The 10,054-nt window shown below is 45.7% G+C and overlaps 1 long non-coding RNA gene across 5 annotated transcripts; it reads right to left on the bottom strand.

The window, feature by feature from the left end:
- Positions 1-291: 291 nt before the first annotated feature.
- LOC144469121 (uncharacterized) lies at positions 292-9,028 on the bottom strand. Of its 5 annotated transcripts, none has more exons than XR_013493922.1 (4): positions 8,894-9,028; positions 2,138-2,280; positions 525-719; positions 292-371 (listed from the first exon to the last, which is right to left on the bottom strand). It is a non-coding gene; the product is annotated as an uncharacterized LOC144469121 (long non-coding RNA). The 5 variants fall into 5 exon arrangements; XR_013493921.1 differs by lacking the exon at positions 8,894-9,028 and adding an exon at positions 5,181-5,573; XR_013493920.1 differs by lacking the exon at positions 8,894-9,028 and adding an exon at positions 3,242-3,550.
- Positions 9,029-10,054: the final 1,026 nt, after the last annotated feature.

The raw sequence follows: 10,054 nt of genomic DNA, 5'->3' as shown, positions 1-10,054 counted from the left end.
TCAAAGTTGCTCAAAGTACAGTAATGCTCCAACTAAAATCAGGAATTTGTTCCTCTCGGACGAGGACACCGAATGTAGACTGTGAGCAAGATAGATCAATAGCCGCGCGGATGAGAATGGTACTACTAATTCGAAGTTACACTACAAGACAGGACAGTAGTGCTTCAAAAAATTAGCAAACGTTGTGGACGGAAGTTATAAGTGAATGTTAAAACAAGGAGAGATCTAACAACGAGGAAGACCTCCGCTTCTAAATGTTGCAAATACTGCAACCATGTCTCTACCGTGCGTAGCATTCATTTGGTGTACTACTTATTGTCCGCCTACACAGGAAATAGTAGAATTCTGCAAAAGATACTCTCCATCGAAATCTAAAACAATATAAAACATATGTAGATCATTTTTAATTGAACAATCAGTAAATATAATTCTGTAGAAATGACTAAAATATATTTAAAATGATAAATATGTTCTGCTGTGTCTAAATAATGAAAATTGTTAAGGGAAATAAGGAAAATTGTTACCTTGGAGTGTTGTAAAGAGAATCATAAGGCTCCAGCGTCTACTGCAGCACTAGTCGCTACTTTAACCCTTAACACATTCGCATCGGGAAACGCGAATTCTCGTTTTAAAAAGAAAAACGTTGTCGCCGGGAAACGAGAATTCCCGTTTACCCATACGTTGAAATATCCTTACATTGCTAAAATGCCCCGATTTATCTGAAAATTTAAGGAAAAATAAAATTTAAGCAAAATAATCTAAAAATTATTTCTCCTCTTAGCTTTTTATTTATCGCGAGCCTTATAAAAGAATCTCTTAATCGTGCAATTAATATAGATCGCACCCATGCCCGCGAAAGCGTTACAATGTTACATTTCGGTGTTCGTGGTCAAAGTTGAAGTACCCTCCAATCCCTATCCGGCTTTAAAGAGATCATCGAGTCGCCGGTGGGGTACAAAGGCTCGATTAATTTCTAAAGATAATGGAGCATCGAGCGGAACGTCTCGTCTGGCTCGGTATTTATACGATGATCGTCGTTCACCGGGCGAACGTGCACCTCAGACGAACGGATAGAGGAGGAATGCGCGCGGTTGCAGCGAAAAACACTGCAAGGACGCACGCCGGATGCTCAATCCGTACACGCTGGCCGACATTCAACAAGTGACTGACACTGATGTCGCGCGAACGACATCCTGCATCCTCTACCCTGTGCGAGTCTTCGGTGGTCGGCCCGGCGGGAGGAGAGACCGACCGACCGGGGGGCGGGGGGGGGGGGGGGGGCAGGCCGATCGTTTTGTTCAAAGGTCAAGATCACGTGAAAAATGTTGCACGCTGCCCGGAGGACCGTTTCCGACGCGTCCGGACAGAGAACGATGTAACGACCGCCGGGCAGTAAAACGCAGCCGCTACCGAACCACGTTTTATGTAATCACGACGTCTGCGAAGGAGACTTTACCGCGCCCGTAAAACCTAACGGGACCGGGGGCACGCGCCTCCCGGGTTTTCCCGCGGCGCTTTTTTCCGAAAAATCAACGCCGAACCGCGCGGCGCGAAACGCGTGCTCGGGCGAAAAATTAGAAAATCTCCCGACGCGTTAACGTTAACACGAACGGTACCGACTTAACCTCTCCTACTTTTTTTTAATCCCGCCGACAAGTGGAATAATTTTGCACGCGTTAACCCTTTGCACTCGAGCGGCGCCGTTAAAAACTGTCGTTCGAAAATTATTTCTATAGATATCGCCAAAGTATAGAATAAATTTTGTTACAGAAAATGGAAATACTATAAGCCAGATAAATTATTTGCAATTGAAATGGCTTCTAATATATTTGGCCATAACGCGGGTTTTTAATTCTTGTAGTAGATAAGGGTAACAATATTTTTAATACTCGCGCCTTTGTCACCGATTTATTCGGAGAAATTCGATTTTTTTTCCCCAGCGAGCTGTATTAGCCCGTTGATTCGTCGACACGGAACGATCAGATGCGGCGAAGAAGAAGCGAGCGAAGAGGGAAAAATAAGGGGGGGTAAAAATATCCGTCGTGGATTTCAATAACACAGAGCGAGAACGCGGGCGGCAACAACGCGAGATGCGACGGGCTTTAATAATTTACCAATTGAAAGTGCAATTACTCACCGCGCTCGCCAATAATTTCAAGTGACTGAAGGGCCCGCGAGACACAGAGTATATCTCAAGGGTTAATTCCGCCCGGGTAACGGTTGCGGAGATTTCCAGCCGATCGATCATCGGGCCGGTTACGCCAATGCAGCCTCTATACCCTATAAAACCACCAAAAATTAACGCGAAGCGATAATTGCCGCGCCTATTCTTCAAATTGCACGCGGACCGTGTGCATCGCGCGAGTGCTTCTGGCCGCGTACCAACGGTGCTCGCGTCGGTGTGTGTATAAAGTGTGCTAGCGCAACAACAACAACGACACGCGAAACAACGTCGTTATTTTGCCACTTGCTTGCTCGTATCGTTCGATAGAAGTGCATTTATTAGGGTGCAGAGGAAATCGGTTCGGCGGCGAACACGGAACGTGTTCTAATTCCGCGAATTAGATTACGTTTCGCTGCGCACGGTCTCGTTTTTAATAAAAAGCAAAAAAAAGAAAACAAAAAAAGAACATGGAAACAACTTTCACCGTGCCGGAGAAGCCACGTTTCGAACAAACAGGACGACTTGGCTCGTGCCGCCAGCCGACACGCTGACATTTGATTCGAATTAAATTTAATTAGGCTACGCGTTTCGTTTAATCGGATGTCACGTGACCTCGTCCTTGCGTGCACGCGTTATTGGACAATCGGACAACGCCGTGTATCAGCGATCCTGTGTTCAACGTTTTGCGAAATTACGCTGCGAACAGAATGCCGCAGACCGTACTAAATTAAAGCTAGTTAGAAAGTATATTGCCAGGGGAAAAAAGTAACGTCTCAATCTATCGTCCATTGTAGTCAACGCGCGATCAATATCGAGAGCCAGTGTCCTAAGTCGCACCTATTTCTATAAGTTAGAGCAAAGAACGTAAAGAGAAACAGTGTCGATACAAATTTCAATAGTTTTACTGAAAACGAAATCATCGTTTCATCATTCTCGAAGGTTTATCGGCATATTTATCATCGAATACCTTCGAAACAGCAAACGATGCCGGCAATTTGTGTATTTTATTTGAAATTCGCGAACAACGGGATATCGTTTCGCCACGATCCATTTCCAATTAAAAGTTGAGGAACGTACCTGGGGCCGCGTCTTATTCTCGGATCGTCATTAATTATAAATCGAGTTCTGGCCGAATTAATCGTACGAAAGGATCGCATGGTAGATCGCTGGCAGTAGTATACGATTGTTACCAAACTTGCGGCGCATATGCAAGCGTTTTCCAGGTTGCCCAACGGAAAAACGTGAGATTGTTCTTTGGGAACGATCTTACTGCGTTCTAACCTCGAATCGCGGCCGTTCACTCGCGCGCGCGCGCGCTCTCCATCGCGCCGAGCGATGGCGCCCTTTTCGCAAGGCAACCAGGACTCGGAACGCGGCGGCGTTCGGTGCCATCGGCAACGGGAATTGAATTTGCTTCGCGACACGATCGCCTTGTGTGTCATTCGCGTCTGGGAACTTGATACGCTTGGCTAAATTTAAAGAATCGCCTAATAACCGTGCCATGGGAAACGCCGAACGGCTTCGTGGAACACGTTTGATATTATATTGAGCAGCAGCGTCGTTTCCGGAGGTTGCCGTAATGGCAGCGCATGCTGCACGGTGCCCGTAGGCGCGTAAATATCAGCGCGAATGAGCGGCAACGAGCGAAGGAAAGGATCGTAGCCTGTGCTCGTCTCAAAGCCGGCACGGCGAGAAAAAGAGAGAGAGAGATGGAAGGGAGGGGGAGATTGAGAAGGAAACTAGTGACAAAGAACGAAAAAGAGAAAGAGAGGCTAGCAAATAGGAAAAGAGAGAACGAAGCAAGGGGCCGTCATAATTCCTTGAATTGAACGGCGGGTTATTCTCCACCAAGGTTAGCGACGCAGAGGATGAACGAAGCAGGCAGGCCAGAGAGGCAGGCAGGGCCAAATAAGCGGGCTAGCAACCTAGCGGACAGACTAGCATGCAAGCAAGTAAGCAAACGAGCAAGGCAGGCAAGGCAGTCAGGCTGGCCAGGCAAGCAGACAGGCAAGCTGGCTGCCAGTGAGACGCAGAGAAGAGTAAAGCGTGAGAGGGGGTACATGACGAGTAGGACGAGAAGAGGTTGGGTACGAGCGATACGGGGGAAGGGGAGGGAGGGGAATCGATAGAACGACAAGGACGGCGCTCGCTGGTATATACCGCAGCACGGCAGCATCAGGCGTCGTCGACGGTACATGGACTGCGGTGAGGCGGGCGGAGGGCAAGGGGGAGGGTGGAAACGTTTCGAGGCGTCCCTGGCTGGCGGCGCCACTGTCGCGTCGCTGTAGAAACGTGGTACCGATGCCCCCGCGTTGTTATATATGTGTGTGTGTGTGTGGGATAGCGCGGTAACGACGTAGAATAAGGCGACGCTGATAGTGGTAGTGGCGGAGAGAAAGAGAGAGACAGGGAGAGAAGGAGAGGGAGAGAGCGAGCGCGAGAGAAACGGTGGGGGAAACGTCAGGCTGGCAAGCTCGTGGGAGAGAGAAGTGAACGGCGTCGGACGAGAGAGCTCATGGGGCGACAAGGAAGGGGATTGGTCGAACCGACGATACGATTGGGGGGAGGAAGGAGGGCGACACGATCGGGTCGGTAGGCTGGTAAGAGAAGGAAGGATAGAGAGAGAGAAGGGGGAGAAAGAGAGAGAGAGATAGAGGAAGAAACGTTGATGTCGAGCAGTGAGCTGAGCGAAACAGACTGACGAGGGGAGCGGACGGGCGGTGGGTCGACAGGATGGGAGAGGGACAGAGGGGTAAGGGGAGGCAGAGCCGACTTTATGCAGCTGCGGGACGATAACAACGATGGGCTACAGGACCGCCGCTATAGCTGGGGAAATGCCAAATGGGCTACAGGACTGTGCCGGCCTAGCTGTACGTTCGCTCGCTCGTAGTGGCATGGCGGACGGGCGGTAGAGAGAAGCAGGCAGGAAAGGCGGGAAGGAGAGAGGGATTTCAAGCGGTCGTCTCTTCTCGTCTGCCTCTGCCTCTGCCTCTGCGCTCTACCTATGTATACCTACCTACCCGTCCCGGGTGCACTCTCCGGGTACTCTTCTCTCTACTGCCTGGAACGCACCGTCCTGGCGGTACCTAACCTCTGCTGTTTTCAACGGCTAGCACTCTTACTGATGTTTCTCGGTATCGAAGCACGTAGTCGCTTACGCAGACTTCGATGTCATTCATCTTGAGCGAGGCCAATCATTGTCCTCTTTTCAGGGGCCCCCGTGTACTTTGCGAATATGATATTAACGCTACAACTACCAGACGGGTCAAAATCACTCCCATTAATCCAATCTCGCTACTGTACACCGCTGTACGTCTATTTGTACCGCTAAATGCGGGATTATAATTCGATCTACAGAATTATATTCCAGTTGACGAACAAATTCGTAGAGTTTTTCTTTTTCTTTTACAACGACGCCTGCGTTGATTAACAAACTTTCGAATAATTTAATTCTTCCTGATTTTTTAGCTTTCGAAAATGGAATATCCAAGAGACGAAAATCAGCATTTTCGACGTCCGCTGTTCTTCGTTTTTCGTCGAGGTCAGAGAGCTGCCGAAAAATTAAATTATACGAAAAAGCGAATTAAACAATTTCGTAACGCCGAAAGAGATCTTGCGAATTTATTCACCAACCAAATAAATAAACCTCGTTACTATCCTGATTTCGTGCGTAAACCATACTTTCCTGAATTATTCTTCCAAAGTCCTTTGTTCAAAGCGTCTAAAAACCGTTCGACAATTAAAGAATAAAAGACGGCTGTACCAACGTTAACGTTTTCGAAAGATCTGCCAATCGCGTACGTGAACGTTAAGAGGTACAGTAGAATGTTACACATCCTATACGTACACGGTATCTCGCCATTAAAGTTATTTCAATTCGTCGGACATTCTATACCGGCGCGATGAGTTACGTTCTCGGAAGGCGGGTAATCTTTTTGAACGGCTGCGTGTGGCCTTTCAGCATGAAATATCTAGACCACCGTTTAAAATATCTTTACGCGACCAAAGTATTGAAACTTTATAATTTCTCGTCGAGCTGAAAGGAGCCGTGGTTCCCTATTTATACGAAAGCAACGGATATTCACGAGCGCAAAATTGAATTTCTCTCGATTACGTTAACACGAGTTCGGATACAGGCATAATGGAGGCTTTTCCAATAAAACAGCGAGAACATTTAGTCGACGGTTTTGCGAAATATATATCGCGACCGTGCCACCGACGAGCATAAACGGCAAGACAGTTGCCACGTGAGGAACAGAAACGAGGCAAACGTATTTATATATACACACATTATACATATGTATATATACATACATAAGTGTATATGCTTACACTAACGCGAGCGTATGTGTAAAGAATACGCGAACCGTGGAAATCCATATTTAAAACGGCGAGGCTTCGCTCTTCGCGAAAGAAATTAATAATTCGTCGCTCTTCTTTCATTCCTACGTTAATAGACACGAGTTATCTACTTTTCCCGCCGCGAAAATTTCCACCACCTGAGTCTCTTTCGTAAACCATCCCGTCGAAGGTGGGAAAGTAGATTTTCTTTTTTGTCAGGCGAACGACGGAACGTAATAAAAATCGGGGCAGGACCGATTAACATGGCCGGAAAGAAAGCGTTGGCCGTTGTGTTTGAATTTGCCGCTGATTGCCATAGGTGGATATATAGGCGCGAGAACGGCGTGCTTTCGACAATCGTCGACGAGATACGTCGGTCCACGCAATGACGTCAGAGGCCGGTCCAATCCTGTCGTGCACGTCTATAGCCCGATCTCATCCTATCCAGAGAGGGAAGGGGAGGGAGAGAGACGGGGAGAGCAAGAGTCGTATACACGCTGGCGTAGCGGAACAGAGCTGGGGATACGTACACGTGTATAGGGTACACGAGAGAAGCAGAGGCAGAGAGGGAGGGAGAAGGAGATACAAGTAGAGGGAGAGAAGAAGAAGAGAGAGAGAGAGAGAGAGAGTCGCAGAGGGACGCAGAGCCAGCAAATGAGAGGGCAGTCCGACAAATAGAAGAAGAAGACAGTTCGAGTTCCGCTCTCCTGCTCTTAGGAGACGTTGTGCACGCCGATTCGAGCCTTGCGATATTGTTACCAGGACTGTTCGCTACATTGTTCAGAATTTTCCCGACGGCGTGACCATCGGGATAAACCTCGACTTCAATCTCGAGTCGCACTTGCGTGTCTATGCATTTCCCTTGCTAAAAAATTGGTTTACGAACAAAAGGATCAGCGAGGATACGGCAATTATTCGGGGATACGAAAGCCGTGCAACGATACATGCCTTTGTATTCAAATTTTCGAATTACGGTAGAATGATGACCCGGTCCGACAGAATCGATAACGATACAAATAAATGCTCTCCGTTCGCGAGACTCTAACTTTTCGACTCGGTTCGCCACGCTTTCCGCCATATGTTTTTCGGCGTATCAATTATTCTTTTAATCACAGTAATGCAGATTTAAGCGTGCTCACCTATCACCACGGGGATACTCTCCTGTATCTATAATTACAAGGAAGGCTCTCGGCGGGTTTCCCGGAGGGCGGCATTTAAAATTTCAAGTAAAAATCCCGCCTTCCGCGGTTCATTTACATATTTATCGACCGGCGCCGGCGTCCGTAATGAATGGACTTATCAATTGGTTCTCTCTCTTTGAAATTGTTTATCGTTCGGCGTGAATTGAAACGTCCGATAATTGAAAGCCAAATCTGCGAGCGTTTCGTATGAATAAAACCCCGGTACGGCGCAACAACGGGCAAACACGTGAATTCGTTATTACGAACGTAATAGGAGTGGCCCGCGAAATTTAAAATCTCGCACGACACTTCGCGGACGATCCTCGTTGCGGAACACGCGAGGAGGTTCGAACTAAATTCTGTGGTCGGTGTTTAATTCGTCGTATTTAATTCGGCAAACAGAGAATCTCAAAACGCGTTTCGGCGTCGCCCTCACTTTTGCTAATTAAAATTGCCGTTTAATTAACGAAGTTACGAAGTGTCGAATTTTTCGAATATGACGTTTGTTCGATTCAAGTATGAAATTGCGTTTCTGTGTGCACGCGTGCCGCGCTCCGTTAATGTTGCGAATATTAAATTCATAACTTTTCATCGGTCGTCAATGTATCTCGCACTTAGAAAATTAAACGCGACCGATTCCGAATTCGCCGTGAACAAAAACACTTCGCTCCTGTTTTATACGGTACTTTTACTACGGACGGTATATACAATTAATTTATTGCGCGTTTACTTTCAAAACCCTTGAAAGCTGTTAGCATATTTTTCAAACGTGCTCCGGAATAATTTCGTGCCGCGGGAGCGGTACGGATAAATAAGCTTTTTCAATACCAAGTATAATGATTTAGATTAAATACGTTCGCCCGTACGGATGGGTACGCGGTAATCTTGTACATACGAATTTAAATTTTAATTAGAAGCGTAGTTTGAATATCAGTCGTTGGCCGGCGCATGCGCGCGACCGCTAGTTTTTTGTCCCTTGGAGTTCTTTACGGGGAAAAAAATAATAATCGGCATGGAATGCGTTCCACACAATTAACCTATTGCATCATATTGCGGTGTACAGTCGTATTAGAGTCTGAGCAAACGTTGCTTTGTAAACAGAATTGTTGCAGTAGCTGGAAATAATATGTAGCCTAACAAATTTGGCTAACCTTTTAAACGGTGCTACATCGAATTATGTTTGCAAATGCAAACGAAGTTTACTCACGTAGACACACGAAAGAGATGAACGCCGGAATGTTATCTCCGTATTGTTGAATATGATTATTACAATATATATTTGAATATGTTATACCAATTTGTAATAACTATTACTATTGAATGCACTGTTTCACCGTTTCAATCTTCACGGATCAAGAAATTGGAATTTTCCTTGCGCTAACTTCTGAAACAGTGCTGGTAGCTCCGCCTAACGGTGTGCCTATGAAACTTTGACTTCGGAAATTTGCTCAGTCGATAAATACGCCATCATAGAAATTCGATAAAAATGTTATTTTTAATCCAAAACAATTTGTTTTCCTGGTATGGTTATTAGTAAGCATTCGTAATCAATATTTAATACGAACTTCATATTAACATCATCCTTTCATCAAACATACTCATTTTTTACTAACTTTGGTAATCGATTAGAACAAAAGAAATAAAATGAAAGGCATAACGCAATTTGATCATTGTCCGTGCAAATTTTTAGAAAATAATAAAAAGATAATGATACGATCAACTATATAATACTTAACGATGCATTTTAAGTAAACAACATAATAATAATCAATAACATGTCAAAGATATATATCTTTATTATATTCCTTACAATTATTTCTACTTTCAGATAAAAATGGCGACGATAGGATATATTGCATACGTTGTATGTACAAATAGCGTATCTTTGGTATTCTTTAGTAAGTTGTTCCGTCGACGACAAAATAACGCGGAACGTCGGTACAGTCGCGTGTAATTTTTTACGAAAATATAAAATAACATTAGACTTTACCATGTGTACGCGGCCAAGTAACCTGCGTTTTCTCAGCGAGATCGTTTCAAAATCAAACGTGACCCACGTCGCAACTAAAACATATAGAAAAGAGAGGTATGCATGAATGCACTTGTCTCGAGAGGAGATAAAAATAAAAGGAAAAGAACCATTGCACGTTAATACCCCTATAAAACAGCGCGTGCAGTTCCATTCCGCGTTTAGATTTTATATTAGCGATACGTGTGGGACGGGGGAACTCCGGCGAACATGGAAATGGAAATCAACGTAGAGGGGCACGCTTAACCAAATAAACGCGCGGGCCCACAGAGGGTGCAATTAGACGGTGACCGTCGCGATGAAAACTGCTTAATAAATTTACCAGCCAGATATCGCGTC

The sequence above is a fragment of the Augochlora pura genome, chromosome 1 (assembly GCF_028453695.1).
Source record: "Augochlora pura isolate Apur16 chromosome 1, APUR_v2.2.1, whole genome shotgun sequence".
Lineage (NCBI taxonomy): Eukaryota > Metazoa > Arthropoda > Insecta > Hymenoptera > Halictidae > Augochlora > Augochlora pura.
The sequence above is the reverse complement of the archived record's forward strand: the minus strand, read 5'-3'. Positions and strand labels throughout refer to the sequence as shown.